We start from the raw sequence: 25,588 nt of genomic DNA, 5'->3' as shown, positions 1-25,588 counted from the left end.
TCTTTCCACACTGGTCACAGGAGTAGGGCTTCTCTCCTGTGTGAAGTCTCTGGTGTGTTTTCAGATGCTGTTGCAGAGTAAATCCCTGTCCACACTGGTCACAGGAGTAGGGCTTCTCTCCGGTGTGAATTCTCTGGTGCGTTTGCAGATTACTCAGCCGACTAAAGCCCTGTCCACACTGGTCACAGGAGTAGGGCTTCTCTCCTGTGTGAATTCTCTGGTGTGTTTGCAGATTGCTCAGCCAACTAAAGCTCTTTCCACATTGGTCACAGCAGAGACCTTTTCTTCCATCCAAGCCTCTTGGTTTCTTCCCAGGCGTGACAGGACAGCTATCTGGATGGAGATAGTGATGAAGAAGAGTGTCAGAGGAAGGAGAGAAAGATAATTGGTGATTTTATTCAGCTTTCGTTTCTATGTAAGAGGTTTATAATGGTATGAATCTTGGTTTTATAGTTTAAGAACAGTGTAGTTCAGAGTCATCTACAGTTATAGACTTAAACCACTTTGTTTCAAGCACCAGTTAGTCAACAGTTTCTGGAGCAGGAGTGGTTATCATGGCTATGGTTAAGGTCAGTTGAATTTAGTCCAGGACTAAAGCCCCTTTAGTCTCAGGTTATGACAGATTTAAGTGTCATCTTATGGATAAAATCTTACATCACGCTATGGGAAATTTCATATATCTGTATCATGTTTTCTGTAAATTGGATGAAACATTTGTCTACAAAATAACCACATAATCCATGACTACTTTTGAATAATCCTGAGTTTAAACTAAATACAAATGAAAGGCATTTTCTCTTTTTATTTGGAAGCAACGTTGAACAGAACGTGATGCTCATGTTTCTTACTACAGACCCAGAACAATGTACTGAATACCTTTTCACCTACGACTGAACTCCTGTACACGGCACCAACACTGGGGCTGCAACTAACCATTATTTTGTTATCGATTCATCTAAACTATTAATTTACCAGAAAAACAACAATTGATTCTATTTGCTATTTAATATTTAAAAATGTTTTACTAGTATCCTTATGCCGGCCCGCCTGGCATTTTCATCCGGCCTGCTGCCTCACCCAGGAGCAATTCAACTGGCCTGTGATGGAAATCAAGCGCACCTCGTGCAAATGTCCCGACTTTAAGCAAACGCTGAGCGTTGTCTGCACCGGCATCGTGTTTGTTGAATAAAATCAGTCAGTAGGTCAGTCGTCTGTTTTCACTCGACCCAAGTCGTGGTTATTCGTTTTCATCCAATTTTACTTTATCAAGTGGATTATTGAAAAAACATGAAAACGCATGATAAAATACATTTTAAACGCTGCAAGGCGAGAGTTTTTTTTTTTATCCACTTTTTCTCCCATTTTCCTATATTTTCTCCCATCCCAATTTTGTATCATCCAATTCAACCCTCCCCTGTCACGAACGCTGTTTCTTGCCTCCCACAAGCCGGCTGCAATGTGGACTAAGTCATACATAACACAAGTCCCCTCCGGTACTTGAGGTAACAGCAGTCGCATCTTTTCACCTGCGCAGCTCGATCTCTCAGTGGCGAGGAGTAACGCGTGGGAGGCTCACGCTGCCCCCGACACTTCCTGATTCTACTGCGCAGGCGCACCAACAGACCTGTAGGAGTCGCTGTCCACAACGCCCGATCCCCACCCATCAGTTTCCCACCCCCTAATACGGCCACTGTGTATTAGTACGGACGACCAGCTAAACTGAAAGCAAATGTGGAGCGCTGGGCTCGAACAGGCAAGCCCAGCGTCTCCAGAAATCGTGGCGAGCGCCTTGCCCACTACGCCACGTAGCCGCCCCTGCAAGGCGAGAGTTTGACGGCAAAGTTGACATCATGTATGCAGCTATGCAGAAATTGTATTATTGAAAATTATTCATATGTTTTCATAACTGAATAAGCAAACTGGGACCCTGGAACTCTAGAAGCTAGAAATCTGAATGAAAAGTTGCTGTTTAACTGCGGACAGGGCCAATTCTCCACTTGCACAATGTGGAGGCGGCATATCCGGTTACGTCACTGTATGCCCTGGTATGTATGTGACAAATAAACCTCTTGAATCTTGAATCTTCAGCGTGTAGGCTTCTTCCGGTCCCATCACAATACATAGACTTCAGAAACTGTCAATTAAACAACTTTATCGTCACTTTTTTCTTTTTAAATTACTTTTAAAAATGATTTAATAAGCAAACATTTGTAAAGTGTGTTTACTCAGCGGGGTCTTTTAAGGTTTTTGGGCTGTATTTCATGTACAAAAGTTTACTGTTAGTTAGCCACATTAGCATTTAGCTCTGCAATACAACCAACAGTTTACCAGATTAACAGAAAGCGTTCACAAGTTTCCAGAATATCAAACGAAATACGGAGTGTATTTGGTGACTGTAGGACCCTGTAGGGAACGTCATGCTATTGCCCCCCCCCACTTCCAGTGATGAAGTTAAGCTACGCTAACGGAGCTACTGTTCCCAAAGCTAAATGCACGCACAGAGACAAAAAAGGTATGTATCTTCTTGTCTAACTCCAGGGAAGATGTTAAATAAGCTAATTTCCCAAAATGTTGGAGTTTTCCTTTAACGGTTGTCCGCCAAATGCGTATATAAATGTGGTTGGCGTCCATTGAGTTAAGAACTAATTCAAGATTAACAAGGGCCTCCTGAAGAGCATCAAAAGAAAGCTGCAATTTCTCAATGGCCAACTGAACAGAATCAGCAATACAGTACGCATCAGAATACAAATGGAAATTACATCCGTACAAAGAAGAAACAATATGATTGATGTAGATCGTAAAAAGGACAGTACCCAAAACGGAACCTTGCGGCATACCTTTAGTTATGGACAGAAATTCGGATTGGGCTTGACCCAACTTCACACACTGACGCCTAGAAGATAGATAATCCCGAAACCAGACACAGGCATTACCATCCAAGCCAATGTTAGATTTTAGAAGCAGGTAGTGAGGTAGGCTTTTGACAAATCTACAAAGAGGGCAGCACAGTGTTTCTTCTTATCTAATGCTGAGATAATATAATTTGTAACCAGAGGGATGGCTGATGTAGTACTGTGTTTGGCTCTAAAACCAGATATAAAACAATTAACAATAAAATAAAGAACAAATTACAGAATCAAAAAATATTCATCACAAGTCATCGACATCAGGATTCATACAGGGGCAATATAAATCAGTCAAAACATCTGCAGCCAGATGTCTCTGCCTCAAAGTCATTAAGAATAACTTTAAATGCATCCAATGAGACCACCTACCAAAGATTCTGACAATTTTGCAACTGTTTCCAAGTAGAGGGAGCAACATACTAAAACCCCCTTTGTCCCAATTCAGTACAGGCTTTAGGGACAGATAGTAGGTGTAACTGAGGGGTTACAAAACCCTGACTGTATTAAAGATTGTGATATATTAAACCACTGCTAGTTATGTACTTTAATTACTGGCCAAACAGTACATCAAATATTGATGGTGAACACTCACAAGAACACGGCATTGACACAGAAATTATATTGGAGGGTTATTTATTATTATTAGGCAACGTTAGGTTACAGATTGAGAATTAGGGTCGCGCTTGTATGGCGAAGAATATACGTAAAGTCAGTCAAGAGCATAAGTCAGAATAGTAGGAATACTATGATGGGTATAAGCTGACGCCACCTGTGGTATAGTACTCCGTCTGAGTCAACGAGGAATAAAGAGGCTCCAGGTACAGGAGTCGGTGCTTGTACTCCCTTGATCAGCAGACAAAAGCAATAGTTGTAATCCAAGATGCTCGACAGCATTGACGACAGCTAGCCAGCCCCTTCCAAGAGGCAGGCCCGAGTGGTAATCCTCACGAGGTTAAATCCCAAACGACAGTGGAAATCAACGGTGCTCTTCTCCGGTGGTCACGGTCCCAAAGCAATATAATCCAACCAGGAATGGTTCTGCAATCGCCAGTGCCGATTCTCCTGTGTACATGTCCAACGGTTCTCGCCTAGGACTCCTCGGGTGTGGGCACGTATTTAGGCCACACAGCCTGGATAAGTGCACTAGCTAAAGACACGACGAACCGATGGGTAATGTTACACACGGAAGAACTGTGGCCGCACGATATACAATAAATGATCGACTATTACTTCACATTAGATTAAGTCGAACTCAACGTTACTGCATTAAACTCTGACACTTTAACATTCTATTCGCACGCGGTTCTCAATGCTCTATTTAGATGCAAGGTTGCTCACTTCACTGCACGTTGACTCGTGGTGAAGGGTAAGTAAGGTAAGGTACTGCCGTTTACACCTGCGCCGTATTTATACTTAAGTGAATATCTAGTCCCAACCTCAGTTCTTGTCTCGTATTACTACGCAGACTCTGGGCATGTTCTGACATGCCCGGAGTTGTCTTTGAACTTGCCGTTGGGGGCTTGGTCGTTGGCGCCTGGGGCCGCTGTCCAATAGGAGAGCGAATATTACTCTGGTCTGTACGCAGGTAAAGGGATATTCCGTGTATATATATAAATAATATACAAAGTATATCAAACGATACATATATATATTCAGTTTAATCTGGCCCTTCACAACAGTAGGCATAAGTCCTAGGAGTAAAGACAATAACTTCCCATACATTTTTTAAGAATGTAACTATGATGGAAGCAAACCAAGAATAGCCTTATAAATAAAAATATGCTAATGGTTAAGTCTATGGGTGGACAAGGCAGACAATCCGACCCAAACATGCAAAAAGCCATGGTGAGTAAGGCGAAGCTACAATATGTTAGATCCTTGCACATTTGTGAATAATCATTGCCGTATATCATTGTTCTTTGCGGTTATACTTTCTGTCATTCTGTGCAAATGTTATGCTAAGATTAGGGATGTCCCGATCACATTTTTTTGCTCACGATCCGATCCCGATCATGTGATTTTGAGTATCTACCGATACCGATATTTCCCGATCCGATGATTTTTTTTTTTTACTTTTCTTTTTTTATTCAACAAACATGACCATGTTCACGTCTTAAACTCATACTGAGGCCTTAGTTTTGGTTTTAAATTGCATATCATCATTCATTTATTTATTGTCACACAGAGCAGAAGAATTTTGCCAAAACAAACCAATAGTATCCAGCTGCAGAACGGCAGACCAGCCACACTCTCAGACCCAAACGCATTTCCTTTGATTTAATTATACATCAAATGATTTATGTCAAGGATTGCAATGCCTGGCTTGAATGAAGTTAACTTTTCACCTGGATAACGTCAACATTCAGGGTGAATATAATGTGAGATCTTTTTTTTTTTGGGTCTGAGAGTGTGGCTGGTCTGCCGTTCTGCAGCTGGATACTATTGGTTTGTTTTGGCAAAATTCTTCTGCTCTGTGTGATAATAAATAAATGAATGATATGCAATTTAAAACCAAAACTAAGGCCTCAGTATGAGTTTAAGACATGAACATGGTCATGTTTGTTGAATAAAAAAAAATAAGTAAAAAAAAAAATCAAAAAAAAATCCAGATTTTTATTTTTTTATTTGCCGATCCCGATCTTCGGAAAATCACGTGATCGGCCCCGATCACGTGATCGGATCGGGACATCCCTAGCTAAGATTGATTTTAGAGTGATTTGTGGATCTTTAGGAGATATTCAAACGGAACCCCTCTCCCTGGTATTTTCCATGCATCCCAAACATTTTGAAAATAATTGACATAAGACATCTTGCAATACCACTTCATAGGGTTTTATAGGGTCGGGGGTTCCAGTGGTGACATTATTTTGGGGATTTGAGGTCACAGTCGCATATTATTTGATGACTAAATGGAAAACAATTATGATGATTTGTAGCAATTATGATAATTAGTTGAGTGAAGGTGAGGATCACAGTAGCTAAATTATCAATGCGCTGCACACTATTCTTTTTGTTTTCTTCGTTTATTTTGTACATTATCTAACGTTAACACAAACCTAAACTAACGTTACAACTAACCTAAAGTTAGTTTAGGTTCGTGTTAACGTTAGATAATGTACAAAATAAACGTTTTCCGCTGCTATAGACGTCGCTCTTTTATTTTGAAACCCCCCAGAACGGAAGTCATTATATTTGCTTTGTTGACCGTCCGGTTCTGTGTTAGCTCCGGTTAGCTACGTGTAGTAGTTAGTATTATATTATCAATACCAGCCATTGGATTACTGTTTTATAAATTGGGGAGGCTTTTAATCGTCAAGGTAAGAGGATTTTAAGTCATGGTATCCATAAACTTCAATCGGTTCGGATCCTTTGAAGGAATGAGAATATCAACAAACACGGCTTCACGTTGAAATCACTGACTGCGCCCAGAGACTCGAGTGGTTAGGCAAAAAAAATTTCTGAGTATATTTGCTTATAAAACGTAATTGTCTAATTCAATTATTTTTTATTTCTCCACGTGGTGAATACACAGGTCACAACATGTTTACAGGAACGTTTTGGAGTTGTATTTGGAGTGTATTTGGTGACTGTAGGACCCTGTAGAGAACGTCATGCTATTGCCCCCCCCCCCCCCACTTCCAGTGATGAAGCTAAGCTACGCTAACGGAGCTACTGTTCCCAAAGCTAAATGCACGCACAGAGACAAAAAAGGTATGTATCTTCTTGTCTAACTCCAGGGAAGATGTTAAATAAGCTAATTTCCCAAAATGTTGGAGTTTTCCTTTAACACATTCCCTGCCACTGGTTATATCCATCAATATAGCCAGTCTGCCACAACTCTAAGCCTATGGAGATGTTCACCTTCTTTGCAGGGCTATAACTTTTTTTAATTGTATTGCTAAATTGACATTACTATGGCCCATTCAACATCGATTATCTATCGTTCAGGATGTAGGAACGTTATACTTTTTCATTCATAGATTGTTGTGTTAATACCGTCTAGAATATAAGTATGTTTTTATCGTTTTCTGCAGTAATTCATAGAACGTGAGTTATAGGCATAAATGCATAATATAGATTATCAATTGCTGTTTATTCCCGATACACGCTATATTAAAAAATGCAACTGTATATGATCATATACGTTATGCGTCATCATGCGCGGATGAAAGGGGGGGGGGGGGGGTTGTTTATAATTCCGTGATCGTCAGTAAATACTTTATGTAGTATGGGTGACATATTGATCGGATCGGTTTGCAGTGAAATGAATAAACAATTGGGGTGAAAATAGCGTCAGCGTCCTCTTACCGTGCGTCAATGAGACTGGCGGTGAAAGATCCCAGGTATAGGACATCGATTGCCTAAGTCCATTTCCGGTTTGTATGTCGCAATAAACGCCGAAATCATATAGATTATTAAGTTTATAAAGCGATCCATTATGTACATAGTGTCTGTCGGGAGCCTTGCGACAATATCCGACGGCCGGATGAATTTAATCGACGCACAGCAGCCATATCCTGTTTATCAGTGTAACTCGCCCAACCATCCACCAGGCGGCGGTATTGAGCAGTCGTTGTATTGAGCCGTAGGGTCCAGCTCAGGGACTGAAACTAAAGCCTGCCGCCCGCCAGGGGCGGTCTGTTTTGACACTTAGAGGGCTGCCCGCCGTGTGGCGTGTAGACGTGTAGTTCATAACGATACTCTTGTGCGAGTACAGATTATAGCCGCTCGTCTTTTTTTTCTCCGCCGCGAGATCGTTAAAAAACTACAAGTCCCACATCGCACTCAAGTCAACGGTCCAATCACAGTAGAGTGACGTGACTGGTTTCATGAGAAAAAAAAGCAAATGACCAATCGGAAGCTATCATTTGGCTTGTTTACTTCCGTCTGCTCTAGTCTATATCGGACCTCCATGAGCTAACGTTACTGTTTAAACAATGACCCAGTCAACTATTCACTTTTAGTTTAATACATGACGAGGCATTGTCTAACGGTATCTAGCTGGCTAGCTACTGATAGCTGCTGATATCAACAAATGCTCCAGCAATAGTCTACTCGAGTGCATAATACCTCCGTTCCCTCGTTAGCTAGCTTAGCTAGCTCTCGTTAGATCCATCTGTCCCAGTAAACTAAATTGTCTTAACGTTATCTACCGGGCTAGCAGTAGCTCCTGATATCAATGTCTTATAACATTGATTGAATGCGTATTCTAGCTGAGGGCATGTTGAATGTGATTTGATAAAAGAACCGTAACGTTAAATAGGGTCCAGCTGCATCGCCGGAGAATCCTTGCATGCTGAATGTAGGGTCTAGCTGAATATAGGGTCTAGCTGCAGGGCCGGAGAATCCTTGCTGGAGCTGGAGGCTACTCAAGTATACACACAGACAGTGGAGCTGTTTGCAGATAGCAAGCATTTTGACTTATTGCGTGGTGGCGATGTCTCGCAGATAATACAACTACAAGTATGATTATATAATATATATTTTATTTTTAAAAATAAAAATGTATATAAAATATATATATATTTTTTTTTAATCAAAAAAATTTTGGCAGGTAAGAAATATGCTTGGCGGGTAGACTCTTCCCATCCAGCTAGACGGCGGTATCGAGCACCCTTTGAAACCTTGTATCTTGGCCTGTGCGTCGATGAAATGTCTCCGGGTCAGCTTTTTTTTTCGGGCAAGGGAAGCGACTATAACAGTCGGATTGAGAAGAATCAAATGCTCCCGATGCATGATGTGTGGTGGATTATGTTGGCGACACGATGGACATCAATACTTGGAATCGCGATCAGATAATTGGAATATTCTTTTTGAGGTACATCCTAGTCAAGGTAAGGGCTATATGATATCAATCTTGCATTGATCCAACCATGCCTTCACCTCGAATCGAACGTGCGTGTGTGTGTGTGTAACGTTACTCCACAACGTATGCCGTTGGTGACGATCAAAGCATCATAGAACGACCCCCCCCCCTTTCATGTATTCATGATGAAACATAATACCTATGATATGGATTTGATTTGAGAATAATAGCTGGTCAGGGCAAGAAACAGCAACAGTTATATTATAATACACGCATAAGGCTATTCCTCAGCATTACCCCAGACCGATCTAAAAACATACTTATATTCACCACGGTATAACGCGAAAATGTATGCATGGAAAAATTATTGACCGGAAGAAAGTCACTGTCAAATGACCATAGTATTGTATCCATAGCTATAATATAGAATATAGTTATAGCTCTACAAACAAGGTGATGGACTCCTATCTTTTAAAGCATGGCAGTGCTTAGACGGGGCCCGAAAACAGCAGTCGATGAGTTAATGCTAGTAACGCAATATTTATGTTGTTTTCAAGAGCCAGAAATATTGACTTTGATCATGTGCAGGGATCTACTGTCAGTGGCTCTTGTATAGAGAGTCACTGAGTATAAATATCTTGGCCTGTGGCTCGACGGGAAATTTACATTTAAGTTTCATGTGGATAATCTTGCCTCTAAACTGCGACAGAAAATTGGTTTCCTGTACAAGAAATTTGGTTTCCTAATAATAATGGATTGGATTTATATATAACCTGTATAGAAACAGATCCAATTTTCCTCTAATTAGTAGGAAGATAATTGTTGTTCTTAACAGTTTTGGAATAATGGTGATGTAATTTATAGGCATGCTGTGGCTTCAGCTCTTAAACCTCTGGGCCCTCATTTATCAACAATTCTTAGAAAGTGTTCTATTTTCGTTCTTAAGCACAGAATTTAGAATGTGTGTACGTACAGAAAAATCGGGATTTATCACACGTGCGTAGACGTGTCCCACGCACACTCTGTGTTGATAAATACCATTTGTTCTTAACGTCTATGCTCGTGCACGATTATCCATATATGGTCATGAAACACCCCCATGGGATGTGAAATAATGGACTAAGCCAAGCGAATTCTGAGAAACTTCACTGAGAGCGAGATTGATCACCGAGGTCTAACCAACTAATTCAACGTATACAGCAGGGGTAGGCAACCTTAGGCACGCGTGCCTGCATAGGCACGCGGGGGCATTTGCATAGGCACAGGGGGCAGCATTAAGAAAATAAAAAATAAAAAATTATACGTTTTTTTTTTTTTTTTTTGCTTTGAAATATTATAGTGAAATATTTTGCACTGTTGTCGCATTATCTTGTTGAAATCCTCCCACAGGTTCTTTTTACTACCACATATTTAATTGAGACCCTTTATTTGTTTATTATTTCAATTTAGCTGGAAATACATTGCTACATCATTCAGTAACATTTGCAGAGCCTTATAACAAAAACATTATTATGGTCACCATTGTGACCAGTGGGATTAATCAACAAATTTTATTATTTATTTTTCTATTTCATTGAACATTGCACATGTTAAAAGCCATATTTTTTACTCAAAATGTGAGTATTACCAAGTCAACTTGTGTTCTTAAAACAATGACAATAAACATAGTTTTATTAGGTTGAAATAATGTGGTTGTGTACTTATTTTTCTGGATTATTATGGATTGAAAACTGAAAACCTTAATGCACAGTAACTGAACTCAATATTTTTAAGTTCTGGTAACTTATTATTATATATTTTTTACAGTGTAGTCTTGCGATCAATCAAAACTTATTTACACGATATACCTCACATTCACCCTCCATTCACATCCTGGTGTTCTCCTGGTGTTCTCCATTAGGCCTGTAGGTGGAGCTATGACAGCACACGTACAGTACACACACCGATGGTGTGTGATGTGTCCAAAAATGAATGGGCAAATGTGAGTGAAATGGTCGCACTGTATGCAGCTGTTTGTCTGCATTGCATTCCCCCCCCCCCCCAACTCAGATTTAGGGTTGATACAACCATCATAATAATATTGTTAATAATAACAATAATGATAATGATGTAATAATGTAAAAATTATCATTAAAAATACCTGATTATGAGAAAAAATATTTACGATGCATGGAATATTGTTGAGGCACACTAGTTACAACTATATTTCAAACAGGCACTCCATGTCAAAAAGGTTGCTGACCCCTGGTATACAGCATTTCCCGTTGTGAACAATCTTATTTGGAAACATGACACAGAATAATAGTATTCAGCGTTTTATTTTAAACAATATTTAATCGTATGATTATAGATATTTTTAGAGAATAAATAAATCCAATGAAGTTGTCAAGTTCACACTTCACAGACAACTCCGCTGAGGAGGAGGGAGCGTGTAGACTATCTTCGGTGCGCCGGGAGACAAGGATGTTGACTGACCCTGCTACAGAACCAGCACATTGACAGAAATAAATGACAAGCTGACCCGACATTAAGCACTGTAATGACTGAAATGAAATCAATTTCAGCCGGCCAACTCTGCGCTCTACAATGCCTATTGTGCGCTCGTGAGCCCGTGGTTCTGGTCAGAGTCATTATGGTTTCAGTCAGCGGATAACCCTGATCTGCATTTAAGTGATGTTTTAATTATAGATTCCCCACTCCCCAGTAATAACATTACAATTGAATTAAATACAATTAGGCCTGAATGAGTCGTGTTCCTCCCAGCCACCGGCAACGACATTATCAGCCAAAATGCGCATCGCAGATTATCTGTACATTGACCGAATGGAATTCCGTTCACATTACTGGATTTGTTTATTGATGGAGCTTTGAAAGCTACATGGGTACAGTTGGGGAAATTACGACATCCAACACTGCGTTTTGGGTCTCAAATTGCGGTACAAAGCAAAAGTGAAAGACGGCTGGCTTGACCGCAGTTCCAATTTGGGTCTCAAATTGCGGTACAAATCAAGGAGAATGTGTCTCGGGTAGCGGACTATACTTAATATTATTATGTTCTCTCTCTGCAAATAGACTGCCCTATATCTCTGAAAACATCTGAGCGCACACCGCAAGAAGTATTCCTATAATATGAACCAGGCTGAATTAATTCGGAAATACCTATTCCAAATGTTATTTAGGGTTTGACAATAATTACACTAATGTCGCTATTTTACAATGAACTATAGTGAATTACGGGTCATACAGAACACGTCATTGTTGAAACTAATGCATGAAACGAATGAAAGCATAATGCGGTCCGTCTGCAGTCTTCATATTGTGTACACATGGTCAGAGCTGTGCGTATACCGTAAATCCTCAAATAGAGGAGGGACCACCGATAAAGGAGGGGCCTCTTATAATTGGGGGGGGGGGGGGGGGGGTTGATGCATTTAGACAAACACAGGCCGGGCTCGAATATAAGGTTGCAAAAAAAAGATAATTTTTTATTTTTCGTGCCGTGATATAGAATGAGATAAACTCTTGCCAATGGAAATCAAGTGCTGCCTCCCGCTACACTGACTACCGTACATTAATGTTTCCCTCTGGTTAGCTTTAGGCGCTAGCCGCTAGCTAACGTTGTCATAATATGGTAGATCTGTGGTGTCAGCTGGATGACGTTGACTTTGTTTGCAAACGTTAACGTTCGCTATCTATATGGCATTGGCAAACGAGGCTGGTGTTGTCCAGTTGACACATTACAGACCATGATGCTATGATAACGTTAGTAGCTAAAGCTACTGCATGTAAACAACTCGATTCAACTGAGGACGTCGAGAAGGTACCACACGCTAAACCGTCCCCGGACCCCACAACCTAGTATAGACAGTTCCAACTTCAGTGTGTAAATTACGTTAATCCCACAATTACTCAACTGCACTCAATATTTAAATACCAATGCTAGTCTAAATAAATGTAGACAGACAATGTACGTATTTAAAAATAATAATAATAATGCAATAAAAGTCTGAAAATGAAGGGATTATGTCCATGAGTGTCATTTTTTGAAATTAAGGTCTGCCTCTTATATAAGCCTCTCTCTAAAAAAGGCCTGGTGCTCTTTGCAGCTGAGGTAAATAGAAGACCTGTCTTATATTTGAGGATTTACGGTATATACGCACAAAGTCAAGCACACGTTCAAATTGATAAATCCCACACTTTGCTTAGAAATGATCGTACGCACGGGTTACGCACCTATCTGTGCGTACGCACCATTGATAAATGAGGGCCCTGGATTCTGCATATCAGTTAACTCCTAGGTTTATTAATGATGACAGATACTATACTCACCATTGTGTCCTGTATGATAGGGTGGGTTGGCCTTCTCTTGCAGAAAGGCGCAAAACACTGGTATTTATTTATTTTTTATTTTATTATTATTATTACTCTTTTGTGTTTCATTTTCTGTGAATATTGCTTTTATTATGTACCGTTTACATTTGTACAATCGTCGTTTCTGTAAATGAGGGAAACTTCAGAAGCTTAAGATTTTTAAAGGGGACATGCATTGCTATTCCTAGCACTATTTGGGCAACTTTACACAATTCCTGTGAGTCTATTGGACACATCTGTAAGGTTTTATTAAAAAAAAGTAATTGTTTTATATTTCTAATCAAGTACTCAAAAGCCAAATTTTTCTCACTTTGGATTTCAGGCTGTGTTGGCCTGGCTCCGCCCATAAGCATCTTTGAGTGACAGTCTGCGACTGGCAGAGAGAGAGATAGAGAGAGACTGAGGGGGATACTAATTAATTTCGCCACGGGGGGGGGGGGGGGGGGGGGCATAATCCCACGGGACAATGCATTGGTAACTTGTTTCAAATGGCAATATATACCCCTGTGAGTATTATTGTACGGATCGGAATGCGGGTGTGCGCGTGGGAGCATGCGCAAAGATATTACAGTGATATGCTGGTGCTCCTGACTGCGAGGAAGACAGAGAGACAGAGGGATACACAGAGGCACGGAGCACTTACACACAACCTGTGTAAACGCTCCATGTGTGTTTGAGAGAAGACGGGTCCCTCTCTCTCTCTCTCACTATCTCTCTCCCTCCCTCTCTCGCTCGCTCGCTTACGCTCGTCCGTGGACAAGCGAGAGAGAGGGAGGGAGAGAGATGGAGAGAGAGAGAGAGGGACCCGTCTTCTCTCAAACACACACACGGAGCGTTTACACAGGTTGTGTGCCTCGCAGTCAAAACCCGTTTGAGGAAGTGTCGGGTTACACTATGCGCTCTCTGCCTCGCTCTGGTTGAGGAAGTGAAGATATTTCCACTCGCTCTGCTATCGCTGTCAACCATAGAGTTAGTTATGCAAATCAGTTCTATAGTCACGTCAGCAAAACTGTGAAATCAGAACAGCTTGAGTGAGGGAGGATCTCGTGAACTCGAGACTAGACTGATGAGTCAATATGATAATTAATGACACAGACCACAATGATATAATCCCCAATTGCTAGAAAAACATGCTAATCACTAGAAAAGGCTATTTATAATGCATGTCCCCTTTAAATAAAGGTTGAAATGAAATATCTGCAACCCTGTTAATTGTGCTGTTGCCTGTCTTGGCTAGGACGCTCTTGTAAAAAAGAAAAAAAATATCTCAATGTGAATTATTTTTTAAATAAAGAGAGAATTTAGAGCCTTACCTCCTCCTTCATTCACAGTTCCTTTAAGTCCTGGTGTTTTAATGTAGTCCACCAAGTAGACAGATAGTTCCTTTGGTCCCAACAGAGAGAGGTGACTGCAAGACGCCATCTCCTCCACTGTACTGGATATCAGTGGGGCTGTGGCCTAAAAATAACAGATAAAAAACAGTTACAATAAAAGTCTTGCAAAGTACAACGTTCACTCTCCCCAGAGTAATTGTAGATTGACAGGTTTGGCTGAGTGTTGTTTTTTTATGTTAGACATGTCTTGGCACTAGTACTTTATGATGAGTCACCTTAACCTGTTCCACCCGTGGAATATTTTCTGAAAATCCGCCTAAAATGTATACCTAGGTAAATGGAATATTGCTCCACTTCTACAAGGTCCCTTTGCATATTCTTGGTATCTAGGGACATCTATGGACCTCAGGGAATGTATTCCCAGTGTCAGATATATTGTGTTTATTACTAGGCTTGCTTAAATTGTGATGAAACAAAAAGGAGAATATGAATTATGATTTTTCTTTGCATCTTTGACAGTGAATAAGACCATGCTAATAATGACCAAACATTACAAACTGCCACTGATCTCGTTCAGTACCTTCTTGAGATCATGTGTACAAAAAAAATCTAAGGAAATTAATAAAGGGAAGATGATTAAACAGAAGGTTCTGTAGATACAGTACTGAATTCTCCCATCCGGACCAATGCAATTTGAAATATTATTATAGAATATAGAATAGGAGGCTTATAAATTACCTTATTATAGCCAATTCGCACATTTATATTATATATACATATATTATCTTTCAAATGCCCGAGTTCAATTTGGATTTAGTATCACCAGGCGTGCATAAGAACGGATAATGAAATCTACTGTACTTTTTTTATTTTCACCACAATGCAACCATTTTGAAACAAATTTCAGATCTAATTGTTGCTACATGCTAACAATGGGGAGGAGAAACTAACTGTTTCAATATTTGTCAAAAACGTTACCTTTTGTGGTAGGGTTATCCCGAATATTAACAGTTATTGAAAATCCATACAGAACTTTGAACCTTGACAGGAAGTGTAGTTTTGAAAAATTCCAACGCTGATCGACAGCTAGCGATGTCTATTACAAAATGGCCACAAAAAACTACAATTCCCATGGTTCAAGATTTCCAAAATGGTCACCCTCTCGGAATAGACTTGGCCAAATCGAAAAGTTAAATCTATCTAATGACACTTTTAACCTATTGCTAAACTAACGTATTGATCAGTGGCGAATTCTCAGGGCCTTCAAGGTATTCAGAGAAGGCCCTGTGAGCCTCAGAAGAAAGAAAATATGAATTTTAAAAATTACTTTTTTAATTTTAATTTTTTAATTTTTTTTAATCAAATGTATTAAAATAGTTTGTGTCGCTAATCTGTTAAAACCGCACTGTTTCACTCGCCATAGTTGTTTTCGACCCATTCACTGCACATTAGAGCGTTTTTGTACAGGAGAAAATAACAGCCAATCGGAGATTTCTTTTCACAAGTCTCTGGGCAGACTTTCCTCCATCGGGTATTCTAGCTCGACCTGCCCAATAAACCTTAACAGGAGCCCAGGTGTGGAGTGACAGTTTGATCAGCCAATCACATTTGGAGCTGTAGTCAATGGGCGTAGTCTTTTAGATGCCAAGGTATTCTAGAGTCTGGCTGCGTCGGCCAATCAGAGCGCAAAACGGCAAACGCGGAACTGGCTACCTTAGTGAACTATCAAGCAAGACAACACGAGACAAACTGAAACATGGCAGCAGCAAATGATACCGTCGATGTTGTTGCGGATTTATTAACAGTTCCCTTTTCAAGAAGAACATTCAATGAAAAGATGGACATTGTCAAAAAAGGCCGCCCAACCCCAGAAGGACTGGAAATCAGCCAGGCATCAAAGGCCGGTTACGAGCGACATTTCCAGGCTAGCAATTGGGAACGGTACCCCTGGATGACTGGCTCGGTTTCACGGAAGAAGCTTTTCTGCTGGGAATGTTTGTTGTTTGGGACCGACAAGGGTGCGTGGAACTTTAGAGGCTTCGATAACCTTACCTGTTTAACAAAGTCTGCACAAAAGCATGAAGGCTCGGCAAGTCACCTTAAGGCAACAATTAGTCTGAAAACATTTGGAGACGCAAGGATTGATTTACAGCTGGATGAACAGAGACGGAGAGAAACAACGATGCACAACGAAAAGGTCAAAAAAAATCGGGAGATTTTAAAACGGCTCATACACTGCATGGTTTTCCTAGGGAAACAGGAGATGGCTTTCAGGGGCCATGATGAGAGTGGAACATCTTTGAACCGGGGGAATTACCTGGAGCTTTTGTCATTTTTAGCAGAATATGATCCAGCTTTGCACTACCATCTGACCACTTCCAAGGTATTTATTGGAACCTCAAGTCAAATACAGAACGATTTGATAAGTGCTGTTGCTGATGTGATGAATGACGAAATTAAAGAAGAAATAAGGAACGCGTCATGTGTAGCTCTAATGCTGGATGAAACGTCCGATGTGAGCAATGCTGCACAGCTGTCAATTGTTCTTCGTTATGTAACAGACGGTGGCGTAAAAGAGAGGTTCATTAAATATGTGGATGTGTCGGGGGGCAAAACAGCAGAAGAGGTTGCAACCCTGGCTCTTAATTTCTTGGAGGAATATGCATGCACAGATAAACTTGTAGCGCAGTGTTACGATGGTGCACCTGTTATGGCCTCGGGACTAGCCAAAGTGAAGGAAAGGGTCCCCGATGCGCTTTTCATACACTGTTATGCACATGTCCTTAATTTAGTTTTATCTCAAGGTGTAAAAAAAATTCAAGAATGCAAAATCTTCCTCTCACACCTGTCTTCCATGGCCGCGTTCTTTACTAAATCGCCCAAACGTACGCAAGTGCTTGACCAGATGTGTCAAAGGCGACTGCCACGAGTTGCACCAACTAGGTGGAATTTCACATCAAGATTGGTTTGCACTGTATTTGAACAGAAAGATGCTCTTAAGGACGTGTTCCAGTACATAGTTGACCACCACGAGGAATTTGACGATACTGCTACAGGCGGTGCTGATGCTCATATATCATACTTGAGCACCTTTGAATTTAGCTTTTTAATTTCAACATTTTACGAAATGTTTTCCCATGCAGATGTTCTTTTTGACATTTTGCAGAGCAAGTCATTTGACATGTAGTTTTGTTTGGCTCAGGTGGACGAGTTTTGCATTCGCATTGAGGAGCAGAGGCCACGTTTTGAGCAACTCTATGACGAGACAGTGAACACCACCGGTGTGCCACCTGGGCGCAGAGCGTGCGGAGATCCACGTACATACTACAAGAAGGTGCATGATGGCATTATTGACAATATTCTAAATCAAATGACAACTCGTTTTAAAGATCACGAAAAGCTTTCATTCCTTTCCCTTCTGGATCCCACGCAGTTCACCATCTATAAGAAAACGTTCCCTGAAACGGCTTTCACAAGCCTGACCGACAGCTACGGGCCGCGTTTTGACTTGCCACGGCTGAAAACCGAACTCGGTGTCATGTATTCTATGGCAGATTTTCAGGGAAAGGACCCATCTGACCTTCTTCTATTTCTTCAACAAAAAAAACTCAGTGAAAGCATGAAGCAGCTATATAAACTGACGTGTTTAGTTGTAACTATCCCTGTCACCACCTCAACCGTGGAAAGGACATTTTCTGCCCTCAAGCGCATTAAAACATATGCGAGGAATACAACCGGACAAGCCCGACTCTCTGCATTATCCTCCATGTCAATTGAAAAAGAAATGCTCCTGGATCTGAAAAGGACTGATCAGCTGTATGACCGGGTCATTGAAAAGTTCACCCAAACGGACAGGAGGATGGATTTCGTCTTCAGGTGAACCACGTCAAAATGGTGAGTGAAACAAATTAATTTATATTGATTATATTGATCTGCCGCTGCGCATTTTATTTCCACACATATATGTCTGTCTTGAAATATTGGCTGGGCTGCTGTGCGTTTCATTTGGTAATTCTTGACTTGATCTTTCTTTGCATACCGTAACTTCCCTCCAAGCACAATTTGAATTGTATTAAAATAGTTACATTTGCTTCGTTGTTGAGTCACCATGCATGTCTAATAATGACAACTCGCTGGGAGGCGGAGATCGGCATTGGGTTCAGCGATCACGCAACGTTGAACCACACGATAATGTTGCCGTCTCTCTCTGCTTTCTCAATTCTTCGCTTGATATAATTAATACAAATGTCCAATATAACGGAATTCGTTAGCTCATACAAATGTGATTATAACAGACTGCTGTTTAGTGTCGGGCCGACTGCCCACAGAACTGTCTATTTTATTTCAAGTCAGCAGCAGCAGCACGGAGTATCGAGGGACTTATTTTATTTGGAATATAATATTAATAATATATAATATTATGAAGGCCCGGTTAACTCCGGTATGCTTCGCCACTGGTATTGATGATAATATACATTCTACATGCTGTTGTGACATGTTTATGATAGTAATACTTAATTACGTTTGAAATTTAAATCGCAACTTTTATACAACAGTCTAAAAAATATTGATTTATGACCAGATGTCATTTCGGGACTGGTACCGGAAGAGGTTAAAGGGATAGTTCAGAGTTTCGGACATCAAGTGGTATGAAATACTATAGTAGTATAGTTGATGCAGTGCCCTCAGTTTACACACCGAGTCTCGTGGTCAGAGTTCTGACCTGGCAGACGTTTTAATCACCCACAGCAGAAAACAGTGTGCCTCATTTTCTATGCTTCAAGACCCAGCAATTCCCGACTACCTCACACTGATACTAGTTCAACACATCATGTCACTCTGAAGCATAGGAAATGTTTTCTGGTGTGGATGATTACAACTTTTGCCTGCAGGTTATCGTGTGGTGGAATAACACTTTTTTGTCTCATGCCCTTATTTGCTGCCCGTCTGAAGCTTCCCGGTTCACTCAGAACCAGGCCAGAAATCAGACCACGGTACTCTGCGAGTTAAGCTAATGGCATCGCATCAACTATACTACTAGCAAGTATTTCATACCACTTAAGAGTCCAAAAATCCAAACTATCACTTTAACTAGCAAGTCAGACTCACAGTGTTTGGCCATGCCAAGTTTCCCCACATGCTGGGGTACAAGATGGGCCAAACAGGGTATTATGCAGCTTGGAGTTTAATCAAATCACACTCTCTTGGTGTCAGATTTTAGCATTGGGGAAATCCCCCCCCCCCAATCCCGCTACCCTGTTTTAGCCTGGCATGGCCCGATACCCGTATCAATACATCCCTGGAAGACAATCGTTCACTAGGTCAAACTTTTAATTTGTTCATAACATATTCACTTATGCTCAACCAATGTATTGAAGAGTATACTATTTGTTTGGATTGTAATACGGGGGGGGGGGGGGGGGGGGTGTGGACAGATAACTGGTTTGCCAGCTAACCACTTATTTGAAATCAACCAGATATTCATAACGGTTCATTTGGAAATAATTTTGATACTGATATCAATTAGATGTCATATCACATTGTAACTGGTATTGGAAAACTCAATACCATAATAATGTCAAAACTAGAAAAGAGTCTACCCAAAAAGAGTAGATTCCTGAAATCCTACAGTCTAAGGTCGCTTTCACACCTGAGCTCTTTGGTCCGCCTTAATCGAACCCTGGTTTGTTTTCCTCGGATAGTCCGATTGGTTTTGGGTGGTGTGAAAGCTCATTCGAACTCTGGTGTGGACCAAACATGTGATCTCCGATGTAGCTCTGTAGCCAAAATGGCCAATATGTGCCCACTTCTATCATTGGAGTGGATGCGTCAACTCTGCTTGACTCCAATGGTAGGTGTCTCCAGAAACCCTGAAGTGTTCATCCACTAGTCAAACCTAAGTAAGATATGTGATGTATTTTGTTCATCCACTAGTCAAACCTAAGAAAGATCTGGTGACATGATATTTTGTTCATCCACTAGTCAAACCTAAGTAAGATCTGGTGATATGAGATTTTGTTCATCCACTAGTCAAACATAAGACAGATATGGTGATATATTTTGTTCATCCACTAGTCAACCTAAGGAAGATCTGGTGATATGAGATTTTGTGCATATAGCCCAACCCTAAGCATAACAACTGAAGCATAATACCACCTCGGAGAGCATATGGTGTTGGCTAGGACCGGCTATGTGGTCATCTTTCTTGTCTGCAGCCGGGGAAACAGCTCTGACACGTTTATTGGGGCCGTCACTGAGGTCATTCTTTCCCTGGGACATCTTCATTGGACACGGCTCTGTAAAGTCCATACAGACAAAATCATAATTTAAAGCAGATGAAACATTTCAGTTAGACTGTATATGGTTATAGCAATTGTACACTAGAAATGTAGTAATGTCATATTACTTTAGCAAAAATATGTAATTTCATAAAGTCTGTAATGGTTCATGGTTTCTTTGCTCCCAATTTGTCTCTTGCTCGTCTTTTCCACATGCTTGTTTTGATTCTGTAGGTGTGGGGGGGGGGGGGCAAATACATTTGTATGCTCCTTTCTTACACATCTTTGTAAACAAACTGCTTTCTAGCGTTGCCTCCTTAGAGCTGCTTGTCTGATTATAGTATGGCGAACATGTGGGTAGTTTTGTTTACTAAAAGGATATAGAATATTAGACACAGGAAAAGAGTTCAACAATATGTCTTGTATTTATTGAAAGGATCAGAATTAGAATGACATCATATTTACGTAGGGTGGTCCATGGAACACTTAAACAGACATTAATGACATGACAGAAGAATAACCAGAAAGGGGATAGAGAAATATAGTAGGAAATAAGAGAATGTATGGAGAAAAGAGAGATTAAAGATAGAAGTCCAGATAGACAGAAAGAGAGCGTCTGACTCTAGACCAATAGTAGAGTCCAGCCAGAAAGGAGACACCAGAAATAGAGAGATCTAGCAAATGTCCTAGTCCTCCTTACTTATTATGCTCTGCCCATAGGCGTATGTGGTCGGTGCCGGTGGCCAATCCCAAACAAGGCATCTGTGCATTTTCCCGCCAAACCTAGGTTCAAATGCATAGCTTTTATGTTTTTGCTGAAGTGTTTTCTCCCCTAGCCCATTTAGCTACACGTTGGCCCAGAGATAACTAGGGAAATGCACAGGTGCTTGGCCTTGACACAGACACACCACCGAACTAAGGAGAGGCCTGAATGAACAATATGTCATAACTCACTCAATATTCTATATTGATAATGATTGTACCTAATAACGTTTAATAATAACTTTTAACTTAGATCAATGTCCCCAATAAGGTACAAAGTAACTGAATATTCTCAAGCCTGATAATAATTTCCCACAAGCGCAAATGGCAAGTCAGAGCTAGAAGACCTACCAGAGGAAGACTTTTTTCACAATCCAATATTAATTTCCACAATTTTCACTACTGCTCTTTTCCATGAAAGCTACACAAACGCTGCTCAACTGCTGCTTTAATGTACTTTAAAGTTTATGACTCGCTACACTAGCTTATAGTTCCCACACCTCTCTGGAACTTTTAACTTATTTTGTCTTATTCTGTCGAACGTCACCAACCTTTATGCAAATTACATGTCATCAGCTTGTGACTGCAACTTGTTCCTGTTCGCGGACGACTCAGCCCTGCTGGTCTCTGACAAGAACAAGTTACAGGTTGAACAAACCCTCAGCTCAGAACTCGGCAGAATCTGCACCTGGCTCACTGATAACAAACTATCATTACACCTGGGTAAAACAGAGTCCATTCTCTTCGGATCAAATATCAAACTCAGCAAGACCAACGGTTTCTCAGTTACAGTGGGTGACAATATTGTCACAAGGAAAAATGAAATTACATACCTGGGTTCCATCCTAGAGGCAAATATTTCCTGTGACAAGATGGCATCCAATGTAATAAAAAAAAGTCAACCAACAAACAAGATTCTTTTAACGGATTTCCTCTCTGGTAAACAAAAATACCCTGAAGACTAACAGGAGCACTCACTCAAGGGTATTACGACTATGCTTGCACTAGGGATGCCCCGATCACGTTTTTTGCCACCGATACAGATCGTCTATGAGCCATATCGGCCGATACACTGCAGATACCGATCGTTTTTAGTTTTATAAAGGAAATCTTTAATTTTTTTGAATATATAATTTTTTTATTATTATAAAATATATATATTATATAATTATACTTGTAGTTGTATTATCTGCGAGACATCGCCACCACGCAACAAGTCAAAAAACTTGCTATCTGCAAACTGTACTCTAGGGATGGGAATCTAAAACCGGTTACCGTTGGTAGCCAGTTCCTAATTGTCCAATTCCTGGAATCGCATGCCTCCGTGACTATGGATTCCTCTTATCGCTGCCAGGTTTTCCCAACCATTGCGCAATAACGTTAGCGTTAGCATGCAGCCAAAGAGCAGACTATTTGATTCCTTAAAGTGGAGATGAAGCAGTGAGCAATGTGATCCTAGTTTGTTTGTTGTGTACCTTGTGTAAGACAGGGTTCTATAATCAAATGTGAAATCTATCTTATTTGTCTGAAAAATCAAATATAATATCCCTGTTTTCAACATGGGCGCCGCCATTTTGTTGCTGACGTCATGGCTGACGTCATGCCGCTGGTTTGGTGTATACACTGCGGGTTAGCTGCCTATAGTGAATGGGTCAGTCAGTAAATAAAATGTTGCCTACAAAACAACGGGACCGCGGTGGTTCTGTTTGTATTGCTCCTGTGAGAGAGAGGAAAGTTGGTTAATTTCCACAAACTACCAGTGAAAAAAACAGTGTTGTTGGCATGTTGGCTCAGGCTGGCTGCACTCAGGCGGCGCGACCAGCCTGTTGGACAGGGAAGGAGGATCTGCAGAGAACACTTCATTGCCTCGGATTATGTTGTTGGGGTGGGATGTTTGTCCAGAAGACCACTAATCAGCTGAAGCCTGATGCGGTTCCCTCGGTCTTCGACAGACAGACCGGCGTTAGCTCTCGGGAGCGATCGCTAGCTAGTTGGCACCAGCCGGGGACCGGCGTTAGCAACCGGGAGCGTCGCGGAGCATTCAGCCTGCTGGCTACCTAGATCCACTTCAACCAGCCGAGCGTCGGGAGCTCCAGCAGCTTGTCGATGTGCTAATAGCCTGGAGCCAGCTACCGTTAGCTTGCAGAGGCTCCAGCACACCGACAAGCTGTGTAGCCAGCTACCGTTAGCTTGCAGAGGCTCCAGCACACCGACAAGCTGTGTAGCCAGCTACCGTTAGCTTGGAGAGGCTCCAGCACACCGACAAGCTGTTTAGCCAGCTACCGTTAGCTTGCAGAGGCTATTAGCACACCGACAAGCTGTGTAGCCAGCAGGCTGAATGCTCCGCGACGCTGGTTGAAGTGGATCTAGGTAGCCAGCAGGCTGAATGCTCCGCGACGCTCCCGGTTGCTAACGCCGGTCCCCGGCTGGTGCTAACTAGCTAGCGATCGCTCCCGAGAGCTAACGCCGGTCTGTCTGTCAAAGACCGAGGGAACCGCATCAGGCTTCAGCTGATTAGTGGTCTTCTGGACAAACCTTCCACCCCCAACAACATAATCCGAGGCAATGAAGTGTTCTCTGCAGATCCTCCTTCCCTGTCCAACAGGCTGATCACGCCGCCTGAGTGCAGCCAGCCTGAGCCAACAACACTGTTTTTTTCACTGGTAGTTTGTGGAAATTAACCAACTTTCCTCTCTCTCACATGGTAAAATTAGTTTGAACAGCCAGGAGCAATACAAACAGAACCACCGCGGTCCCGTTGTTTTGTAGGCAACATTTTATTTACTGACTGACCCATTCACTATAGGCAGCTAACCCGCAGTGTATACACCAAACCAGTGGCATGACGTCAGCAACAAAATGGCCGCGCCCATAATGCTAAATGCTTCAGAAATGCACACAACAAATCGTTTTTTCTTAGAAACTGCTTATTTTTATAACGTGATTTTTTCTGTGGCTTATCTAAATACTAATGTGATGCTATGAATATGTATTTATCGCACTGCTTCATCTCCACTTTAAGGGCTCGAAGTTGCCTGGGTTTTGGTCATATGCTCCCGAAATGCTCCCGCTGTTTGACTGCTTCTATGTGTAGTGAAAACTACTATGATTTGCAACCTAGTCATTCGTTTAATTCGGGGTAAACTAGAGTTAGCTCTGCGTTAGCCGCGCGGAGCTAACGCTGCTTCGCATATACAGTACAAACACACAGAGAGAGAGAGAGAGAGAGAGAGAGAGAGAGAGAGAGAGAGAGAGAGAGAGAGAGAGAGAGAGAGAGAGAGAGAGAACAGCAGGCTGACTAGAAGAGGGTGGGGGCTAGCGGGGGAGGAGCCGTCTGTGTGTGTGGTGTGTGCGCGCTGACAGAGGAATAACGACCAGTTGAATGCAACTACAGTTCAATATAGATTGAATTAGTTTAAGATATTGAACTGTAGTTGCATTGAACAGGTCGTTATTCAATAGATTAAATTAGTTTAAGAATAAAAAAAATTCAAAAAAAATCATAAATAAATTAATTTGTTTAAGAGAATCGCAAATACATTATTTTATTTAAGTGTATATAAGTGTATAGTTAAAAAATTTGTTTTACAGTTTTTGTATTTTTCTGACATGGGCGCCCAATAATAAGTGACAATCAGAAATGTCAAGTTGCATGTTGTTATTCTAACCAGCTTAGTTCAGTTGCATTTCCAATTTATTTATTTAAATGATAAATTACCAGGAATCAATAAGGGAATCGATAAAGAATCGGATCGATAAGCAGAATCGATAATGGAATTGTATCGATAAAATCTTAGCAATTCCCATCCCTACTGTACTCTGCTTTGGTCAAATCACATTCAGCATGCCCTCAGCGTCCCCAGTCAGAGCGATAGTTCAACTTGACTAACAGGGTCTGAAAAGTATAAGATGTTCGCAGTGTTCAGTTATAAAGCATGATAGCTAATTAGCCAACAGCTGCAAAACGAATAATGTAAATTATGTTATAAGACATTGATCAGGAGCTATCTGTACCTACTGCTAGCCGGCTAGATAACGTTAGACAACGCCTCATGTATTAAACTAAAGTGAACTATTTAGTTTACTGGGTCATTTCGTTTAAACAGTGAGCTAACGTTAGCTACCTAGCTA

At 41.1% G+C, this 25,588-nt stretch overlaps 1 long non-coding RNA gene across 1 annotated transcript; it reads right to left on the bottom strand.

Moving 5' to 3' along the window:
* Window positions 1-14: 14 nt before the first annotated feature.
* LOC311234162 lies at window positions 15-20,676 on the bottom strand. Its single transcript, XR_014620072.1, has 3 exons — window positions 20,574-20,676; window positions 14,397-14,541; window positions 15-333 (listed from the first exon to the last, which is right to left on the bottom strand). It is a non-coding gene; the product is annotated as an uncharacterized lncRNA (long non-coding RNA).
* Between the last annotated feature and the right edge of the window lie 4,912 nt (window positions 20,677-25,588).

The sequence above is a fragment of the Notolepis coatsorum genome (genome assembly GCF_963971535.1).
Source record: "Notolepis coatsorum genome assembly, chromosome: 9".
Lineage (NCBI taxonomy): Eukaryota > Metazoa > Chordata > Actinopteri > Aulopiformes > Paralepididae > Notolepis > Notolepis coatsorum.
The sequence above is the reverse complement of the archived record's forward strand: the minus strand, read 5'-3'. Positions and strand labels throughout refer to the sequence as shown.